The 21,729-nt window shown below is 37.8% G+C and overlaps 1 protein-coding gene across 3 annotated transcripts in view; it reads left to right on the top strand.

The window, feature by feature from the left end:
• ARHGAP24 (Rho GTPase activating protein 24) overlaps nucleotides 1-21,729 on the top strand; it is a 644,333-nt gene that overhangs the window by 219,705 nt on the left and 402,899 nt on the right. Inside the window, exon 1 of one of the 3 annotated variants that reach the window (XM_004681145.2) lies at nucleotides 2,731-3,145. The exons of 1 other annotated variant lie outside the window; for it this stretch is intronic. The gene's annotated coding sequence lies outside the window, so the exon portion shown is untranslated. Of the gene's footprint in view, nucleotides 1-2,730; nucleotides 3,146-3,727; nucleotides 3,792-21,729 lie in introns of those variants that run through there. One more of the 3 variants, XM_012724156.1, reaches the window with a different exon arrangement.

Raw genomic sequence — 21,729 nt, 5'->3', positions numbered from 1 at the left:
TTTTTGCATTCTTTATTTTGTGCATTTTTTTCACCTCAGTTATAATCCCCATGGGCTTCCCACCACCCATTCACCCTTGTGCCATCAGCACAGTCTAGTGCACTCTTCCCATCAAGTTCTGATCCCATTCTCCCTCTTCGTTTCTTTAATCCTAAATGACCGCCTAGATATAAGGTTTATAACTAGCAGTGGGTAAATGATAGGGGCTAGGGAACAAGGGAAGAACACCAGACCCACTATGGTACACGCAGCACAGGCTGTACCACACTCTATATTACTAATGATCTGATTCTTTTGAACTAAAATCTTTGCTTTTAACAGATTCCCTACCCCGACGATACCCCATGAGTGCTGGATGTTGACACCACCAGAAAATCAACCAAGCAGGCCAGAGTGTAACAAAGTCAAGATAATGGGAAGCTGATAGAGACTCGGGGGGGTTAAACATGGTGAAAAATCAGGAACATCAGCTATGAGGGACTGCCCTGCTGAACCAATTCACTTATGATTGTTTTGGCTCAGCTAACTATGAAGCAGCCAGGTAGAGATGAAATATCAGAATGGTTTCTTCAGGCTGATGTGTCTGCCATTCTCAGATTACTGCCCAGCTAGCTAAACAAATGTTCTTCTTATAAATTCAATTTCTGTCTCTGCTTATTGCCTTTTGGTAGTGACGGTCGGCAGGACCCAGCATTGCAGGCAACAGTGCTATACAATATTGTTTAAATCTGAGACCCTCTCAAATCCTGCCTGTCTTTTACTCTGACCTTTTGATACCTTTTGAGGGTATCTATCTATGACCTAGGTATCCTGAAAAGTTAGCCCTCACCCTTGAATCATTTGTGGGTTTTATGGAGTTCATGGAATGTACACTTTTAATTCAGAATAGAGTTGAATGGCAAAATTCAGCATTAAATGATTGCCTGAACAAGTTCTCAGCAGAGACCCTGGATATTAAACCTCATCTTCTTGGAGTCTGTATCAGTCACATCAGCATCCTCCTCTATGGGAATGTTTCAAGTCTCTTAAGCTTTTATTTACCCCATAAAGGTACAATCTGAAAGGTACTACAATCTGTATGCAAGATGCCTGCCAGCCCCAATTAATCCATAAATAAGTGAGGAATAACAGAGTCTGAGTCCTGTGAACAACCAAGCATTTATAATCCAGGTTAGACTCTTTGTCACAGATTCTTTGTTCCTAAGGGCTTCTAGAAAAGGAACACAGTGGGCCTTTTGTGGAGAAGTAAAAGAGAAAATGGGGACTTGTATCAGTAGATATTTTCCTCCTTGCTTAACCCCAAGTGCCTGTCTTTCTATCCATTGTACTGTCTAACTTCAAATAATCACGACATACAGGAGATGTGATGTGGAAACAGAAGTCAGGAACTATGAAGGGGAGAAACTGCTACAAGGGTGCATTTTAGAGGCATGTTTCAATCTTTTGAATGGGACCACCCTGAGTTCAATTTTGTATTGTCTTTAGTGTAAATTACATTTGATTAGTGGTGGTTAGATGGTGAAACAAGTTATTTGTTAGTAAATATCATGATCTTGAGTCCTACCTACTCATACTTGTCTTAATGGATTTTGAATGCATCAAGTGTGTGGCTTTTGTTTTGGTTAATTTCACTGCTTTCCAGCTTTCATATAAAACTGCCATTGCCATTTACCTTCCAAGGTATAGCCCTATGACTATGAACCTCACTTATTCTTACCAACTAGAAAACAAACTCTGTTGTTTCCAGCTAGGAACCCCATAAACAGTTTTAAAAAGAAAGTGCCAAAGAGATATTTTTCCCACAAAGAACTTAGTTTAATTCATTAAAGGGCTGAGAATTCTCCAGCCAGAAAATGGGCTATCAGTGGGGTATTAGGTCAGGACTAGGTGGATCACCAGGAAGACTCAGAAAATGCAGAGAGAGAATAAACCTGTGAGTGTCCACATGGACTTTTGATTTTGGTGTTACAAAATTTAAATGTGTACTCTTCCATAATCGTGGAGGTCCCTAATAAAGACACTCTTATGCTGTGCCTGAAGATATCTGCTGACCATTTATAAATCATATAAAAAGAGATCTCTGCAAAGCTTTCTGAAATAACTTAAGCTAGCACCCCAGGTAACCAGTACAAAAATCTTCAGCAGTGAAACATTTACTGTTTTGTCTTCTTTCATCTTGTGTAATTCCAAGAGTTCTTAAACCACAATAAGGGAGTAATTATCCTTTGCATTTTTCTAAGGCTCTAACTAGAGGGCATCCATCTAAATTAACATATCTAGGAACACAGGTTTAATGACCCAGGTAATTCTGAATAGAGAAATACCATTTGACACAGAGCTCTAAGAAAAGCAAGTAAAGTGCTCTGTGTGTATGTGTGTGTGTGTGTGTGTGTGTGTGTGTGTGTGTGTGTGTGTGTGTGTATGGGGGTGGTGGTGCGAGGGTTCAACACAGGAAAGCCCCTGGAGAGCAGGAGGCCTATACTGTCCATCCCTCTTGATACACAACCGCAAGTCTGTGACAACTTGTATGCCGCCCGGTGGTGTCACTCAGTCTCCATATAACCCAGCAGGGAGGCAGTGGGCAAGCCCATGGTTCCTCTTGATCTCCCCAGCAGTGCGGCGGCTCGAATCTTCTGATGCTGCCAGTTGCCAAATGAAATCTGAAACCCCGGGCTGCGTCTGAGGGTTGGCCCCACTCAGTTGTTCCAGCCTCTTGTACTGTATATTTACACATTCACACACAATCACTCTTTCTAACTTCTGGGACTCTTCTTTGCGCAACTGCTAGGATTTCTCAAGTGCATGTGGCAACTAAGCCCTGCTCCGGGTGGAAACCGGCCGGGCTCCGGAGGGCCAGGGGAGCTGTCAAGGCTGTGGCGGGGACAGGAGAGGATCCCAGCGCTGTCGACAGCCGGGGGGAACACCCACAACTTTCCATCCTAGGCACAGCTCTTTCGGCCGCCGCGTATTTCCTCCTTAAGTACTGCGGTGCGGCCAAGTGCATGGGGCGCGACACTTCCCCTTGTCGTGGGAAGTAAAGGAGCCTCTCCTCCCTCCCGTCTTTTCTTTTTTCTTTCGACTCGTTCGGAAGGCCGTTTTCATCCGAGCAGCCTCCGTTTTGCATCTGTCTTGCACTCCGAGCAGGGTAGGTGACGCCGCTGCGGGGGTGTGCGCCAGGGCCACCTCGGGAGGCTGGGACGCTGGGACGCTGGGACGCTGGGACGCTGGGACGCTGGGACGCGCGGCCTCCACGGCGCGGGGGCTGAGGGCACAGTTGCCTGCTACTGGGAGGGGGCGGCTGGAACTAGGAGGGAGTGCAGGGGTCCCGCGGTGGGGCAGTGTGTGTGTGTGTGTGTGCGCGTGTGCATGTGCGTGTGTGTGTGTGTAGGAGATGGGGAACAATGCTTTTTTTTTTTTTTTAAAGGACACGAACAGTACAAGCTGTTACTCTGTGCTGTGTGTTTTTAGGCTTAAAATAGATGGAATTAATACGAGTTCCTTGGGTAATTCGGTTCCCAGCTAACTATTCGTTCTCCACCCCACCCCCATTCCAGTTTGTTTCCACTGGTGTCTTATATGAGATATCCTAGATAACAGTCATACAGAAGTAGGTGTTAATAATGAAACACGAAACAATGGAGAATTAGGGGTGAATTTTAAGACACCTGAAAGGTTCATCTAGACTTTGAAAAACAAAAAGAAAAAAGTAACTTTTGGACACAGCATCCATCCTTTTTTTTATGTTTCCAAATAGAAGGGGAGATAATGTTACTGTGGATTCCTTAGAGATGGTAAGTTTTCAGTACTAGACTCCCTTGTAGTCTAAATCTGTAAGATCTGTCTAATTAATTTCAATTAAAGATCATTCCAAGTAATTTTTTGTTTCCAACATACTTTATTTTATGCCGTTTTAAAACCTACAAGGCATCATTTTTTAAATATTTCTCTAACAATAGTAAATAAAAAATCTTGCTGGTCATTAGGAATATAAAAGTTGTAAAGGTTTGCATTTCCATAAGTAAAACAATATGTGTTACTGTGTCTACTCAGTGAGGCTAATTAATTGAAATCCAAGGATATTTACAGGACAGTTAAGAGCTTTACTCAATTATTGCAAAGAAGGACAGACAGATTAAATACAAACAATCTGTCCCCTGAATCTAATTAGAACTAAAACCAAACCTTAAGGGAAAGAACGGATATTGGTGTTAAACTGGGCATCAGAAACACAGAATTAATACATTATAAAAAAAAACATAAAATATGTATAAAATATAAAGCCACATCAGAGTTATTAAGATCCCACTTTCCCTTTTAAATTTCTTTGTTATATTTTTATTTGGAACTAACCAATCAAAAGACAAATGGATAAAGATACTGTGGAATATATACTCAATGGAATACAACATAGCTATTACATTTCTTAGTACTTCTCTTCTTTGGGAATATTTCAGTTACTAAAAGATCCCTGTAACATTACCCTCCTTTTTTTGTTTTCCCTGACTTCCTGACCTTCGGGTAGGACATCACCCTTTAGATATTAGATGTTAGAGAATTCACCTTAAGACATTTTGGAGACTGAAATGTTGTCAAAACTTTAAAATAATTAACTTCCTTCTGCCATTCAGAGGAGATCTGTGCTTGGTGGGAAGATCTTTAAATTGGAATAAGGGGTAAACTGAGTTATTTAGTACTAGAATTTAGTTTGAGTTATGGGTAAGGGATACATAAGTAGCATGATAAAAGGGAGAAAAATCTCAGTTTTCCTACATGTAAAAGGCTATTGAACTTAATCTCTTCTTGGTTTTCAACTATATTATTTGGTTTTATTACTTAATCTCAGGGGTTTGGATTTGAGAAGGGAGGGGAGTCCCAGTAATTTTTTGGGGGGTCTGTATATACTGTGAAACTGAACCATTTTGAAAATACAAACCTGATAGTAAGTGGGAAAAACTTCATTTCTTAAGAGAAAATTTATTATAAAAAAAATTGATAGAAACATTTAAGTGTAAAAAGTGAAAAGTAGGCTGAAATCCTCAATGAGATCTTTTCAATTTTTGTTGGATAGAGCTCTCTTCAATTTTTGTTGAGTAATGGCAAAGATCTGAGAGTTTTCATCAGTTATGGTTTTATATAGGGTGTCATCTGGGACACTCTGAATAGAGTGGGAGGCAAGGAAGTGGGGGCTGGGCAGGAAGGGTGAGGAATGTGCAACAGGTGGTGATGTGTGGTTTCAGTCTGATTATTTTGCTGTCTTGCCCAAAGGCTGCACAGTGTTTACCAACAATGCAGTAATTTTGCAGTGACCTATGGGACCATTGAAGTGTGTTTTCTTTGTGGCTCTACTATAGCCCAGGCTGATTGCTCAGGGATGGAAGCAGGACTTTGCTGCAAAGTCTAGGCCTCTGCATTTGGTTCCTAATCTTAGTGTTTGCCATGCTGTGTGGCCACCATTGGTACCTGTAATTATCTTCCTGTGGCATTTTTTGCCCACGAGTTGAATTTTTCAAATGCTGATTCCTTCTTTTTGCCAGGTTTTATGGTAAGGGTGAGTGATTTAGAAAACCAAGATTTAGGATGTAGATAGTGCTTGGTGCCCAGTATGAAGAGACAGATACCCAACTGGTCACACATGGACATACAAAAAGTTGAGGATAACTCGAACCTGAGGCATTTGTTTTAGACTGACACATTTGACTGCGAAACAAAGCAGAACATTTAAAAATAAAAAGATACCAGTGTCCTCTTAAATCATGGCTAAAGGATTGCAATTTCTCTCAGGTGGGGAAAGGTATTTAAAACTTAAATTGCAAGTAGTCAGTTTAAGCATGAAAGTAAATGCTCTTCATGTGAAGAGTTAGAGCCTCCTACTGAGTCTTGAATTGGTAACTCATCTGTCTTTGCTACAGAGACCGAAAGTTTACAAGATCATGAGGGTTTTAGTGGCTAAGTAAAAGCACATTTGAAGTGAAGGGATTATGGTGACATATCTAAGAATGTTCAATATTCAGAAGTTATTGCAGCATGTACTCTCTACTGTGGCATTGCCGTTGTGTATCTTTCTACAGTTTATGTCCAGTTGTGTTGAGTTCCTTGTTTCACAACCTTTGGCAGATCACAAACCTACCACATTAACTCTGAACATGTTAGAATAGTGACTAAGAGCTCTGTAAGGATGTGCCATTTTAGTTTCCTCTTCTTACACCAAGATCCCTCACTGCTCAATGCTCACACTTGACTTCTTAATATTGGGTTTTCACTCTCCTGGAATACTCTGCCTGGCAAGTTCTTCTTGCTGGTCCAATCAATTGAGAGACCCTTTTAGAGAACCTCCCAATTTCATGTAGGGAGAAAAAAAAAATTTCATCTTGTCTTTTTCTATTATGTTTGAGCATACTTTGTATATTTATCTACTAATTTTTATGTGTCTCCCCCTTCCCACCCTAAACAATAATAGTGAGTTTCATAATAGGTTTTGTGATGGGAGGCAAATTACCTGTATCCCAGTGCCACTCATGATTTCTGAAATATAGGAGACAGCCCTTAAATTTTTCTTACTAAATGGACAAATTTGTGAATGAATAAAGTACTGGTGGCTTTAATTTACACAAAATGTTATATCCCCAAGGGTATATTTGAGCATGTCTATTTGGACTCAGAGTTCATGTTCTAAATGTAAAAAGGCTACAGAATTCTCTTGCCAGACCATCCCATTACTTAATTCTGACAATAGATAAAACATTGTACTCTTGCGATTCTAAGCAAAAGCAAAACAAAACAAAATGCTGTAAAATCATCTTTCTTTTTTAAAAACTGGAAATCACAAAATGCATTTGAATTAAAAATAATCTGTTTATAATAGATTCACATTTTCTAAAATTTTTCTATTATACTAATAAAATCTGTAATCTATCATATCCCACTGGGAGGTCCTTTATTTAACTGTGAGGGCTAATATTAGAGCTAGACTTGGAGATTCTATTGCCTGTGGGGTAGCAATAGTCTTAATTAATCAAACAAAATAGAAATACTAATTTTGGCTATTTAATGATTATCTTCAGTTCTAGTGCTTGAGGGAAATTGGATTTAATTAAAGTAGAATGTGAAGGTGGATGGAGAGGAGCTATTAAGAGGGCTATTTTCTTTCATGTAACTGATTATTTTATTAACTAACTTTTCATCTCATTTGAGCATTTATCCAAAATTTGGATTTGAGCAAATCTAAAACTTCCAGAAAAAAAAAAATGTCCACAGTAATTTCTGCTGCTTACAATGGAGAAGGGGTGTCATATTTCTTTTGAGCCAAATGACAAATGAACCCATTTAATTTTCACGATAATAATACTTTTTCACTTGTACCTCTGCTATTTAGCACATGCAGGATTTTTCAATTAACAACGCACAATAATTGTGTTTCAGGCACTAAGAGGCTCCTGGGATGGGTCAACAATCTCTAGGCTTTTTCGTTAGGAAAAGAAGCTCCATCTACTGTAAGCCAACAATTGAATCCCTCTAGAGAGATCAACCTAACCAGACTTTATTTCCTACCAAGAGCTGAACAGAAAGTTTGGCCCAGGCAGCTTCAATGATTTATTCCAATACTGAATTCCTAGACATGTCCCAGGAACACTATCAGCAGCAGGTGGTAGAGGGGAGGAAGAAGGGGACAAGTGGACCTCAGGTTGAGAACTAAAGACCGAAATTGAGGAGAAGGTTGAAATACAGCAGGAAGTTATGGTTTCTTTGGGGAACTACATCTGAGAGGGAGAGAAATGTGGAGGGACTTGCAGTGTCACTCCCTGGCCACACAGAAGTGAATTGGGAAATAAGCAAAAGTGATTTTTAGGCCAATTTTTTGAAAGGAAGGAACAGTTATCAGAAGAATTATTGGAGTGTTTATAAAGATATCTAAAGAAGAAACTTTTCCAGTCTCCTAGCTGCTTCTTCTTTGATTGTTTCATTGCTCAGGACACCTTCTAAAATGTCTTCCCACTAGAAAGAAGTTGTAGCAAGAAATGATGGACCAGGGTCATCAGCAGTGCCTCATGTTGCTCTGTTGCTCCTAATTGTATAAACCTCGGGCTTAACCATCAAGGTGCCAGTTTCAAAGGTCCCATTTGGTTTTTGTAGCCTATGAAATGGTTTTAAGGATGCTAATGATTTTATACAAAGACATCTTTGGCCTCATCCTTCTCACATTTATGATTTGCTGATTAAAGATTTCATATTTTGGTAAACTCACACTTTACTCATAGAATAACTTGTTTGTATCTGTGGCATGATCTGGTCTTTGGCAGTCTTGGTCTTAGGTTCCTAGAGACAGGAGCAGACCACAGGGAATTGTCTCGGTGAGGAACTCTGATGCAACAGGTGGAGCTGCTAGAGGAAGATGGGTGGGAGAAAAGCAGATACCAAGTGTCAGAGTCAATGAATCAGCAAAAGAGGTAAATCAAAAAAATATGAGAAGTAAAAGTTAAGGGAAGAGAGAAAGTGTCTGAGTGTCAATTAAGAATTCAGTCTCTATCTAATAATATCTAACAGTTATTCAAACTTTACTTGTGCTAGTTATACCAAAGGAATTGCCATGGAATATCTCCTTTAACATCATATCACTCACATGAGTGGGCTCTATTGTAATTATGCTGATAGGTGGGAAAACTGAAATAGAAGAGGCTTAGTAATTTACTAAATTCATACAGTCACTCAGCATCAGATCTAATATTCAAAACCAAAATATCTCACTCCAGAGACAGGCCTGTTTTCTAGAAGGACTCTGGATTTGCAAAAGTTTTGTTGCATTAGCCTCTTCGAACCAAAGATTTCTTCTCTGTCAGAATGAACTCTTAATAATATTTTATAATGTTATTATGAGTTTTTAATTTATAAATGACCAAAACATGTAAAAGAGACTGGGCAGTTATCTGGCACCAGGTTAAGTCTCAATAACTTTCAACAGTTAGTAATGATAAATGAGTAGGGGAAGAATGAGTAATAGTTTTCAAGCTACAGGTTTTGATCTGTCAGTGATCATGAAATGAAACCAGTGGTTCATGACCAATGTTTCTTTTAAAATGAAAAGCAATCGATAGGATGGAATAGAAGAACAAATCAGCTTTCATTATATATAGGAAAAATAAGAATTATTTCATGTTTAATTTCCCTGGGGTGTGTGTGTTTATATCTCATACACTGGGTAAAGGATAACTTTAACCCTTTAAAATAGCAGTTCTTAAAATTTGATCCTAGGACCAGCTCCCCTTTTCACCTTAGCACTTGTTAGATATCCAAGTTACAAAGTCCCACCTGGACACAGTATTCTGTGTTTTAACAGACCTTTAGGTGCTTAAGGTCATGATGTATTATTCAGTGACATTTGGAACTCCTGAAAACTTAGGTGAGGGTACATTTGAATTGAGATTGGTGAGAAGTACATGTACTGACTAAAGATTTCATTCACAAAATGCTGTTCCGTGTTGTATGATTTTGGATTTGTGTAATTGTTTTCCCTTATTTTTCCATGAAGCTTGGTCACAAAACAAGTGGGTATATCCCACAAAAGTCTGTTTCTATGTAGAAAGGCTGAATAGTTAGAACCCGTGCTGTCTTTCAATACTACAAGATAAGTTTCTAACATTCTTTGTGAGTTAACATTGAACTATGAATGTCTAAGTTGTGCTTAATTTGAAACATTTTAGTGATAATATTCCAGAGGCCTGGAGAACTGTAAAATTAGGTATCAACGAAAAACTCATAAAAAAAAAACTGCATTGAATATTTTGATAACTCAGGTAATTATTTTGAAACACACACACAGACAAAAGTTTGGCAACCCAGTTAATTCGATTGTGATAAAGATCTCTAATTACTTTAAATGTGAATGGACTAAATACTCCAGTGGAAAGACAAAATGAATGAGTAGATAAAAATAGCAAGACCCAACTATGGTCACATTTGGTTTAATGGCATTTTGGCCAAGCACAGACCATTTATACCTTGGTGGTCCCGGGAGGCTGTACCACATAGTGTAGGGTATATAATTGCATTCTATGATGTCCATACAACAATGAAATGCATGTGGTGTTTTATTTGTTCATATATTCAATAAACAAAGCTCACTGTATATAATGTGCCAAGACTAAAAAAAAAAACAAAAAAACATTTTGTTAAAAATGGAAGTAATATGGGATTTTATATTGGGAGAGTTTATTTCTTCTCAAAGAAAATAATGAATGTGTTTAAGGAAGTTAGTGTACCCTCCCTTTAAAGAGAGAGCAAGAAACATTGCATTGATTAGTACTGTTCCTAATTTCCTTTAGTGTAATGCAGTATATTCCATTGAAAGGTGTTTTCTATAAGGCTTACACGTAGTCTGTTTGAAAGCACAACATCCTAAGTTACTGTTTGCCGTGATATCACCTTGGATTTTTAGAAAGCACCTTTTCAATGAGTGTAGTTCTTAGTGGTGTAAAAGTATTTTTTGGCTCAAAAAAAAAGAAGTGACAGGAAAAATGAGTTTCAAGAGTAAGAAAGTTTACCTTCTGGCTTGCTGTTGATAAAATTTCATATGTAAATCTGGTAGCTTGAGAGATGTTTCAAAAGCTCCTCCTTTACTTTGCATGCTATGATTGGAGAAGAGAGGACTGGAAAATAGTAGGGGTGGGGACTTTGAAGCTTCCTTTGTATTAATTAGTATCAGTGATCTCAGCCACATCCCTGAGTTTTTCTGGACTTGAGTCACTTTATCTGTAGTATAAGGAAGTTGGGTAAATCCTTTCTAGGATTGTTGCAGCCTTGTAAGAGCTTGGTACTAAATGGTGCTGTGTTTCTCTTGAACAACTTTGATAAGTGTGACTTTATGTATGCACTGGTAGGGCTGGCTGAAGATTTGGGAACTATACATCACATGAGGAAGTTTAGCTTGACCTTCCCTTAACAAATTTCATGTGCCAATAAGCTAGTTTTCATCAGCTGTGGGTTTAGTTACATAGAAGATGCCAGTCACTAGGAGGCATGCGAAAATGTGTGAAGGTGTCTTTACTCATCACAATGAGTGGGTGAAGCTACTGACATTTGGTGCCCAGGAGTCAGGAATGTCATGTATTTTGCAATGTGTGTGTCAGTTCCTCACTGTAAAGAAATTTTCTTCCCCCAATTCCAAAGACATCCCCATAAGAAACTGATGAAGTTTAACAAGTGAGTTTGAACTCCTTCTGTTATAAAGTCAGCTGGGAAACTGGAAATAAAGTTGTATATATTCTGCCATTTCAGTAAGAGAAATGCAAACAATATCTATTCTTAGATGACAACTGTTGTTTATGATGCCTGGGAGAGAACAGTCACCAGTTTGCTGTACTACATTTGCAGTAAGAAAAATAGTAAAAATCCTAGCTCTGTTACTATCATATGCAAATAGAACTTGAGGATATATTAGCAATAGTTTCTTTGAATATGGAGTTACTAGTTTTCTGATGATGACCATATTTTTATTGCAAAGGCGTGTAGAAGTAAAATTACATTCAATGGAGCTGTACAGTTTTGTTGCTGTTTTGAAATAAATGCCATCAGTAAGGCATTACATGCATAAAATTGATTCCATTTGATGAGTATGGATAGTTCTTGTTTCTCCCCTGGCCTCGTTTGCATTTGGGGGGGGGCTTGGATAGGTCAGGTCAGATACAGAGTAAAGCCATTCAATCAGAATGATTCATCCAGGACTATCCCAAGGTCCGATAATACTTTCAAAGTGGAGGTGAATTGGTCTTGGGCTCACTTAAATCACAGGATCATTTACTAAAAGTTTTTTTCTCTCTTCCTTCTTGCATTTTTCAAGTCCTTGGTTTGTTAACGTGGATATTTTTAAACTATTATTTATATTCAGGTCTTAGCTACTGTGGGTATAAAAGGGTAAAATTGTCTAGCAAATCAAAGTCAACTCGATATTTTCATCAGTGAAAGGGAACTCTGCTTCAGTCCTTTCTTTGCTGAATCTGGGCCTTAATACTTTTGTGGGAGGCAGGAGAGGGGAGGTGGAATTGAAATGTGCAACTTCCCCTATATTTTGACAAAAAATTAGAATTAAGGAGAAAGTTTAAATTATAGAATTAGGGAGGAACAGGCTTTTGAATAATCTTTTATGTTCATTTAGCTTTCTAGCCCTTAACAATATTAGCCTCAGAACAAATTAAAAGTTGCATTCTACATTCCTGTTAGAATGAATCCATAGTTATTAAACATCTCACCTCAATCCTGTAAGGAAAATGAGTTTGGAATGATATAAGTGACTCGCTAGAGTACACAGTTGAGTTCAGGATGACCAGGATCTTAGTTTTTGGTTATTAATTTTTCTACTGCTGCCATATAATTCACAGGTCTTTTCCCACTTTTGAGTCCCTTGAGACAATGAAACCAAAATGCTAGCTTAAGGTCTCTGACACATAGAATTAATTATCCCCTCCTTTCAGCAACTAGAAGGTAGTAATTAAGTATCATCTGGCAAAATGGCATAGAATCACTCCTGATTTTCTGTACTCCATCACTTAGGTGAGATATTATGGCTAAGAAAAAAGGAAGTGAATCTGTAACTAGCATTAAAAAAATATTTTCATTCAGCCTGGATTAACTCAAAAGGCATATATACCACATGAATATGATTTCATTGACTGTATTAAAACCAAAGGTGTAATTTGTAATACTTTCTGGTTTTGGTTACATTTGAAAGTTAATTCCTTGTCATAATAATTATGCTAAGTCCATTTATTATCAGTGTTCTTTATAAACTGTAGATTTTCAACTGGTAAAGACTTCAAACCAGCAGAATTGTACATTGTCCTCCTATTTTATAATTGCTGAAAAAACTAGACAGATGCTTTATAGTACTTTGCAGTTAAGATATTTCACGCAAAAAAAAAATAAAACAACAAAAAAACAACAACAAACAAAGAACAAAATATTACTGTTTTATCACTATGCCTTGACAGAGAGTCACAAATCATGATGCTAGGTGAGTGAGAAAACAGGAGGGGAGAGGAGGAAACTCATGGTAACTATGTGCGAAGCTAAGAAACTGGGAGAGTTCTTTCTATGTGCAGCTTGTATTATCTCTCTGTTTGCGGTCCCATCCTCTCCTGTTTGATGTGGAGAACATTCCATTGAGTATCCGTAGCTTCCTTGATATGAGCCTGGGGCTGTGTTTGAAGACTCGGGGAGACTTCTTTCTGAGAGAGGGGAGGAAAAATGGAGTGAGTCTTTTAGCGCTTGGCTCAGCTGGTTGTAGGGAGCAAGGTGAGACATTTAGCCACTGGGCCATGGATACCAAAGCCTGCTGCTCCATGTGTGCTGCTGATTTTGAGAAGTACAGAATGGCATGTCTCTCTAGCTATACTCCTGTATCTCAAAGCAGAGAATACCAGATGCTTAGACTTCCTTCTGTTTGCATGTGGCTCAGTGTTGTCACATCTGGAACTCTGCTTCTGCTGTATTTATTTTTAAATGAGAGGAAGGTACAAGTGGTTTCTGAAGGGTAGGCTTTACTTGTTTAGCAAATAAGAGTTTGACCAAATGCATAACAGTTAAAAGCAGCATTTATTTATTTATTTTTACTGCTGGTTTCTGTTAGTTTGATGTAATAAAGAATTTAATGTCTTAGAAGAGCTATTAGGTGAAATAAAATTGTATTGAACTTGTGTGGAAATTCCAAGCAATTAGGGTATGATAACATTTATGAGCTGTATTATTAATAAGAAATGCTAAAATAATTCAGAAAGAATAAATGATATTAAAGGTCATATTACTGTGAACCTGAAGTGAGTGGAAAAAGAGGAAAGTTGGGGAGGATAATGGAAGAAGAATAAATAAATACATGTGTGATGTTAAGCTAGAGTGCACTAAAAGTATTCGTGATGATTTCCTAGCAGTCTGGGGTATGCTGAGTGGCAGCCAAAGCTGCTGTTTGTCAAGGTTGTCAGGGAACAGGTCCTGTTACTAATTAAGTTGTGTGAGATTGATTCCTGATACCAATGTTGACCCCCAAGTTATAACCAAAATAATTAGAACTGTTGTTACAAACTTGGGGGCAGGCAGCAAGGCCTCTGGAACTTGTTATTTTCAATGGGCCAGGTCACATTATTACCTTAAACCTGAGGTTTGATTTGACAGGAAGGTCCTAGCTGACTTTTCTTGAGTTAGTAGTTCTTTTATGGTGCAACTGCCTGTTACTCCATTGTTGAATTTCTGGAGAAATCTCTTTTGTGCTCACACATGCACCAGAATATACTCACATATGAGCCAGTTTACTTACCTGATTTTCCAAAGATTGGATTTGGTGCATAGAAGCACCAGAATGTAGTTAGCAAAGCCCACATAGAACACACCTGTTGGCATTATGGAAGTTACTGACTCACAGTGCCCACTCCCTTTCGAAAGCCGCATCTTCCCTGCAGTCTCTGAGTGTAGAGGTTTTTATCTGTGGCAAATGAGTGGCCACTAAATAATATTTGATAGTGTACTTAAATTTTTTTTGAAAATGGTAATTGTATGGCATAGCACAAAAGACTTTATGACTATATGATTTATAATGAACTTTCCCCCATAGATACCCTCTGATACAATTTAAAAGTTGCAGAATTTCTAAGTAAACGGTTGGGTGAAGCCAAGCTAACAACAAATTCAGAAAGCTGATTAGAGAACTGAGGCATTCAAAGGGGGAGGGACGACTAGAGAACATCAGGAAAAGGAGAAGGTGCTTAGTGGTGGCAGTGGGGTACAACACCCAAAAGGTGAAATCATTACCTCTGAAGCACACCAATATTGACTCAAAAAAAAAAAAAAGTTGCAGATATTTTTATTTTTTGTTTTTTGTCTAGCATAGATGCATCTTTGTAGGGACTCCAATTTGCCTTTTAATGGGTTTATCTAGCTAAACACTTTCTCAATATTCAAGCATAGTTAAATTAACTTCCCTCATCCCAACTCTTAATTTTTTTAAATATTTATTTATTCATACAGAACTGGGGTGCAGGCCAGAGGTACAGGGGTGGTGAGAGCCTTCACCAGAAACAGAGTGGGGAGCAGAACAGGCAGATTGATGAAGTACACTGCTGAGGGGAGCAGCAGACCGGTCAGGAGAGGTCTGCGGTGCCATGTGGATCAACTCCTAGCTGGCGATTGAACTTGCACTAAAGCAACTGCGGAAAGCTTTGCAGTGCTGAGCCTTAACCCACTGCGCCACCAGGGAGTGCCTTGTTAATGTTTTTTTAAGGTTTATTTATTTATGCATGCAAGAGCTGGGGTGCAGGTTATTGGGGGGATGAGAGGATTCATCAGAGATGAGTGGGGAGGAGCACAGGCAGATCTACTGAAATACATTGCTGAGGGGAGCAGTGGGCAAGACAGGAGAGGCCTATTGACCCACCTGGGTTACCTCCCTAGACCAGTAATCAAACTTGTGCTGCAGTGCTGAGACTTAACCCCTTACACCACCAGGGAGGTCCCTGTTAATGTTTTTTTTCTTTTTTAAAGGTTACTACAAAACTTGGTAGTCAGGTTGATCAACTGTCTCATTATCTTTATGTGTTTTCAAGGTCTCCTACAGTAATTTTAAATCCTTAACTTTTTCATTTTTAACGACTGCGTTTTAATTTATTCTTTTGATTCTGCCTTTTTTAGATGATATTGATTTATACAATTATATGTTTTAAAGGTTTCTTCAGCTGTGTGCTACCACACCTCAGTCCTCATACCAAGGCAGGAATAGTATATCGCCATAATCTTTTGTGCCCTCTCTCCCTTTTATCCATCCTCCAATTCCTTTTCTGCTAGTCAGATTCCTAGGGTTTTGTCTGGATTAGTTTTGTCTGTTCCTTTTTTTTAAGATTGTCAGTATTGATGACTAGTATGGTGTATTCTTCCATCTAAGTAAAGCTTTAAGAGAATAGCACTTTTGTTCTTTCTCATTTCTTCTGCAGTTTTTTTATGTTTGATTTCAAATATCAGATTCCGAAATTAGTGATGGTACCTGGTCTCTTCTTATCTGAATTATCATTTACATTCTGTGACTTTTTGACTTGTTTATATTAACAAATCATCCAAGTTCTATTTCAGTTCAAGCATTATCTGAAGATCACTAATCTTCCTGGAATCTCTTCATGTACACATAGCTGGATAGAATCCAGATTGAAGTGAACAAAGATGCTGGGCATGGGTTCTGAGAGGATTCACAGTGGCTTAGGTACTAATTGGAGTCTTGGAACCAGAGATTTTCATCAAGACTTTTGCCAGGAATCTACACATGCTTGTTGGTGCAAGGAAGGTGCTCAACGGAGTTCACTGTCAATGAGAACAGATACTTTGTCCCATGATGACAGCCCTCTGGTGCCACTGAGTATCTGTAATGCCATCTCAAAAGAATTAACCTTAAGTTCTATAGAAGTTTCAGCTGCTGCATGTTCTGAATTCTTAAAAAATTGAAACTGAATTGATCAGGTGATAGTTATGATTTAGCAATTGTCTGTGGCCCATTCACTTACATTCTGAGTCAAATATATTGGCACTTTTTTCTTTGAAGTTCAATGTCTTGTTTCTTTACTTTTTTTCTTTCTGCCATTTTGATTCCTTTATTTTTTTTTGTTCCTTTGCTTCATCTCTTTATTATCCTTGAAACTTGTGATGTCAATTTCCTGTTTCCTTCCATATTCCTTCACATTATACCTATTCATGGTTTTTAACTGCACTTTTCTTTTTCCATTTATATGACCAGGATCTACTGCATCAATCATTACTTCTGTTCCATTTGGGTGAATCTGTGCAGTCAATATTTCACTTTCATGGTCCCAAGGTGCTTGACCAAATTTTTGTGTAATTATTATTTAAATTTCCTCTCTATTCTTACCACTATAAAGTTTTGTAGAAATATTAAACAAGTTAAGCAGTTAATTTGACAAATATTACCTTGGGCCTCAGAACACTGTGTGAGAGTTTGTTCTGCTATTCACTAGTAGTCAAAGTGTTTTACAAAATAGAGATAATGATGATCAGATAAGACAATGTTGCTCCATTGTGAGTTGTTACTGAGAATTAATGTTGAAAGTCACCATTTAGTACCATGGGACATTTTGAAAATTGTTTTACTACTTTTTAACTTTTTATTTTGAAATAATTTTATACATACTAATACTTTCAAAAAGTAGTACAAGTGTTCATAGAACCTTTCCCAAAGGTAGCTTTTGAAAGTATCAAAATTAGGAGATTACCTTCAGTATAATAATACCATTGTATGACTTACAGATGTTATTAAAATTTTATCAGTATATAGTTCCTATTGGTTTTTACTGAACCAGGATATAAACAGAGGTCACATGTAAGATTATAATTTCTTTTAGTCGCCTTCAATCTAGTACAGTTCCCTAGTCTTTTTTTCTTTTAAAGATTTATTTCTGTTTATTCATGCCTACAAGAACTGGGGTATAGGCCAGGAGTGCAGAGAGGGGTGTATGTGAGAGGATTCGCCAGAGACAGAGTGGGAGACAGAACAGGCAGATTGATTGAAATACACTGCTGAGGGGAGCAGTAGGCAAGACAGGACAGGTCTGCTGTGCCATGTGGGTCACCTCAAACTCATGCTGCAGTGGCTGTTGATAGCTTGGTAACACTGAGACTTCAACCCCTGCACTACCAGGAATGCCCTGCCTTTCTTTATCTTGTGTGATCTTGATAGTGTTGAAGAGTAGTGACCAATTATTTAGGAGAATCTCTTTCACTCTGGATTTTTTTCTCAATTAAATTCCGGTTCTGCACTCTTTGAGAAATGTACCATAGAATGATGTTCTGTCCTTCTTAGTTCATCATACCAGGAAGCTTGTAATGTCAAGATGTCTAATTAATAACAAAGTAGTTATTTTCAGTTGAGGTCTGCCAAGCTTTCCACTGTGAAGTTGCTGGCTTCTTTTTTGTAACTAGGAAACATAGTAGGGAGCTATTCTAAGAATATTTTCATCAGACAACTCTAACAGACAATTCTTTTAGAATTGCTAACCCATATTTCTGTGAAAGGCAAAGTTGCTAATTACAGCATAACTTTTTTATTTATTTATTTTTCCTTTAACCTGAGCAGGTCAAGAATTCTTTGCTCTACAGTGAAAACTATGGTGATATCATCTTGATGTGAATACTTGTATATACTTAACAAATAAAAACTACAAGTCAAGTATTTTTTAAAAGTAGGATAATTTCAAAACCTATTTTTATTACTAGTAGGAAAAGGGGACCTCATATTTCTAATGTGTTTTCAGGCTGCTCTGGATATTGGGCAAGAACACTGACCACAATTAGGAAAATTCAAAAACCCATGAAAAATATCTTATTCAACTAGAAAGTTGTAATTATTTTTTAAGTTTTTGCTTGAATTTGGATAGGAACTAGTATATAAACAATAGTTTATTTGTAGGATATTCTCCAACCTTTTTCTTTAGCTCTCACTGTGATTATTCTGGTTCTTTCATAATATTCCCTGGTTCATTTCACTCTACACTGAGAACTGAATCAGTTTCAGGTTGTAAAAGTGGAGATTATGACCCATTTTATAGCCTCATTCCTGTTTCTAGTATCACTAAATATATATTTTTCCTAACTAATTCTACACAAGAGATATTCAAAGAGACAAGGGGAACATTTTTCTCTTGCACTTATTTTTCATTATTATAATATATACCGCAGTTTTTGTTTGATAGAAAAGCAAAAACAAAAAAAAAACCTGAAACAAACAAAACATGAGTTAAAAGCATTTGTGTCGGCCCTCCCTGGTGGCACAGCGGGTTAAAGCACAGCACTGAGAATCTAAAGCCGCTTCCTCATGAGTTCGATTCCCGCCTGCCCCGGAGGTGACCACATGGCGTGGCAGACCTCTCCTGACCCACCCGCTGCTCCCCTCAGCAGTGTATTTCGTTGATCTGCCTGTTCTGCACGCCACTCTGTCTCTGGTGAATTCTCTCACCCTCCACATCTCTGGCCTGTATCCCAGTTCTGTATGCACAAATAAAATAAAATCTTTAAAAAAAAAGCATTTTTGTCTTGTTAGTTAGCCAAACTTTAAATGACTCAGGTACTACAGGATCCCAGTTATTGTTTGATATTCTGGCTTCTTCCCATATCAGCAAGTTTTTTGAATACATTTCACTTTAGCTGAAATTTATGACATGAATAATGTTCTTTTTCATAGAGAGGTTTGGTCTGTTTTCTTTTAGAATGTGGCCCTTTTACATTTCTTCCACGTAGAGTAGAACTTTAATCATCTGTACTTTAAATTCTGTCCCTTGTCTGGCAAACTGCATATAACAGTTCAGAGTAAGTAGTGACTGGGTTGATTTACTCAAATTCGGATCCTTACTCTATCAACCATTTGATTCATTGTCAAGCTACTTAATCTCTTTTGACTTCAGTTTCTTCCTCTGGAAGAAGAGAAAAAATTATATAGGACTCCTGTACATGTTTGTTATAAAGTTCAAAAGAGTTAGTATACTGCTTAGAAGCATGCCTGCACATAATAAATACCCACTACATGCCTGCACATAATAAACACCCACTAAATGTTATTGCTGTTTTAGTTGTTATTATTTGGTACCTTGCCTCTCTTTGGGTCTTATCACCCTGAACTTTCCACTAGTTTTTACCATTTACTATATATATATATATGTGTGTGTGTGTATTTCTGCAATATATATATATTTGTACAATATTATACATATATATATGTACAATAAATGGTAGGGATAATCCTTTTTGCATTACAAAGTCTTAAGAGTAGGCATCTTCAACTCCTTAGCTGAGATGAAAGTAAAATAGGAGATGGCTATAAAAGAAAAAAAAATTATATAACATTATTATGTTCTTTTCCTATTTTAATATAATCTGCATTTAAGTCTGCCACATGTGAAATAAAGTAGGATAGTTTTCATAAAGTTTATGTAACTGAATACAATAGGATACCATTTCATGAGAAGCCCTAAGGTAAGGAGTGTCTTAAGCCAAAAATAAAGACACTTCAACCTGACTGGCATTTTGCCTTTTTGAAAGCAAGGCCAATAAATTAGAGTAGTTTCTGGCTTCAGGGATGGGGGAGGATAAGAAGTGCTAACAATTGGAGGGATGCCCAAATCAAATACAGTTCAGACAAGCTTATTATTATTTACTAGGAATAATCAGATAAAGAAAACTGGACATCTATTAAGATATGTGGTCATTTTTTAAAGATTTGTTTATTTATGCATACAGATTTGGGGTACAGGCCAGAGGTTCAGGGGCGGTGAGAGGATTCACCAGAGACAGGGAGGGGTGCAGACCAGGCAGAGCCACGAAGTACACTGCTGAGGGGCGCAGCGAGCCATACCATGTGGATCACCTCTGGGACCAGGATTGAACTCACAATAAAGTGGCTACAGCCATCTTGCAGTGCTGCCTCCCACCCCGTTGTGCCACCAAGAAGGGCCCCCAAGATGCCTGTTATTAACAGTGTGTCAGAATTTAGTGTGCAATAGCATGGCAGGTGTTGCAAATATTTTCTGATGTCCAGGTAGAAGTATGATAGTGGCTCAGTGCTTGACTTTCTGTCCTTAACTGATGTGAATGTCACTGTCATATCTCTTGGATTGAGGAAGGCAAGGAAAATTTTCATCTTTCAGTGGAACCACTTACTGTGAACATGTTAGGCCTCGTTTTGATTTGGTAACTTTTAAACCCTGTGGAGTGCATGAAGTAGTGAGATGAATTGTTATTCTTGTGAGATTTTGAGCTTTTATCTTAAATAAAATAGTGAACACATCCTCTTAGTGAATGCATTTTCCACTATTCGTCATACTTACTGGTTACAGAGTGCTGTTTTCTTTTATACAAATGCCAATGCTTTTTATAACTTTTTAGCTTTTGAAGGGTGTATGTTTAGAGTTACCGGGAATCATGAAAAGGTAGATACCACAGGTATTTATTTACTTAGATTATACGAAAGCCACTGATAGGGCATTATTATCCTTTGTCTGCAGAAATCGAGGAAAGCTTTTGGTTGCATGTGCATATGTGGTTTAGCATTTGCAAAACAGAAACAGCTTGAGAGTCTCACTGTGTGACAGGCCATCATCAGCAGAAAGGTTCACATGTACACACTGTTGATTTGTGCACAGGAATCCTTGGTATGGTGAGAATGTTTATTTGTTTACTTTTTGTAACTTAAAGTAGACTCCTTCCTTGAAGAAATCTAAATCCCCTCTGGCTTTTGAGAGGGTTATAATCTTTTGTAAGATTTGTTGACCACCTTTTGACCACAAGGTGCATGTCCTGTCCTATTGACCATGCTTTAATCACAAGGAAAGTGGTCAGCGTCATATCAATAAACATGGTCATGTAAAATGTGAGGACAAACTAAGTCAAGCTCCACAGTGTATATAGAGTTGTAATAAAAACAAACAAACAAAAAATTGTGCAACCTTAGATGCTGCATTGTCAGTGGTTTATTTCCCAAAATTTCATATGAGTTTTGCAGATTTCTAGTTATGAACATTGGCATCCATACACTCACTGGTTACAAGTTGAGAAAATTCTGGGAAATTAGTATTATGCAAATACCTTTTAGGAAAAATCTAGTTTTTCTGAGAAAGGTCTTACTAACAGAATATTGAGGGATGACTATAAAATTAATTGATAGACATGCTAGGAAAAGCATCATTTTCTGAAGTTTGTAAGCGAAAA

Source organism: Condylura cristata, unplaced genomic scaffold, assembly GCF_000260355.1.
Source record: "Condylura cristata isolate star-nosed mole 26May11 unplaced genomic scaffold, ConCri1.0 scaffold00012, whole genome shotgun sequence".
Lineage (NCBI taxonomy): Eukaryota > Metazoa > Chordata > Mammalia > Eulipotyphla > Talpidae > Condylura > Condylura cristata.
This window is presented reverse-complemented; position numbering and strand designations above follow the sequence as displayed.